Source organism: Trichechus manatus, unplaced genomic scaffold (genome assembly GCF_000243295.1).
Source record: "Trichechus manatus latirostris isolate Lorelei unplaced genomic scaffold, TriManLat1.0 scaffold00119, whole genome shotgun sequence".
In the NCBI taxonomy this organism is placed as follows: Eukaryota; Metazoa; Chordata; class Mammalia; order Sirenia; family Trichechidae; genus Trichechus; species Trichechus manatus.
Window position 1 is genome coordinate 2499750 of NW_004444055.1, and position 924 is coordinate 2500673.

Below are 924 nucleotides of genomic sequence, written 5' to 3' on the forward strand. Positions count from 1 at the left end.
GAAAGGACCAATTTCATATGTATTTTTGAAATATATTTTTGTACAAGCTGTACAACTGCAATTTAGAGGACCAAATATTTTCTAGGTGACATTGTTTATGAAAAAGAGGTTGGTACAGGGTGTGGATTATTGAAAAGAATGTGAAGAAATGCATAGAATCATTGCCTCTTGTGCTCTCATTTTCCATTTATTTTCACGCTGTTTAAAAGTGGTCAAGCTGATCTAAGGAATCTCAAGAGATGAAAAATCAATATGACTTTAAACAAGCTCAACTGATTTTGCTTTGTGGTGTTTTTTTGCCATTTATGATTACATTTTTACTGATTAGATTACACATTTTTTTAGGTCAGAACATTAAATACCACACCTAAAAATGTCTAAGGGTTGCAGTCTCCTCTTCCTATGGGAGAAAAATGTTTAAACATCAAATTTTCCATAAATCACTGGATAAATATATTAGGTAAGTGCCTAGAAATGTTTAATACTCTAAATATTCACACAGATGTCTTCGGAAGAATTAATTTGTTCAAATGATCTAATAGAAAAGTACCAAGTGAAAATTCTTAGTGTACAGCCCTGCTTCCTGAAATAAGTTCTTAATAGAGTTTATTATGAAATTTCATGTTCAAACTGACAGCCTCACTGTATTTTTTAAGATGTAGATTTCATTCTGTGTGTAGGTGCTGAAAAGTATTCTGGGGAGATACTTTGCTAAAAATAAGCCATCTGTGCCAATAATGAGTGCTCAATGTACATTCTAATATTTGCACCCACAAAGATTCAAGAAGGTAACTTTAGGTGAAATGAAAAATCCTTTTATATAATTGAACAGCATTGAACAGCATATCTTCCAACATCTTATTATTTTTGCTAGAATTGTTCTTCTTAATGAGTTTCTGCCATCCAAATTATAGATTCTTCACA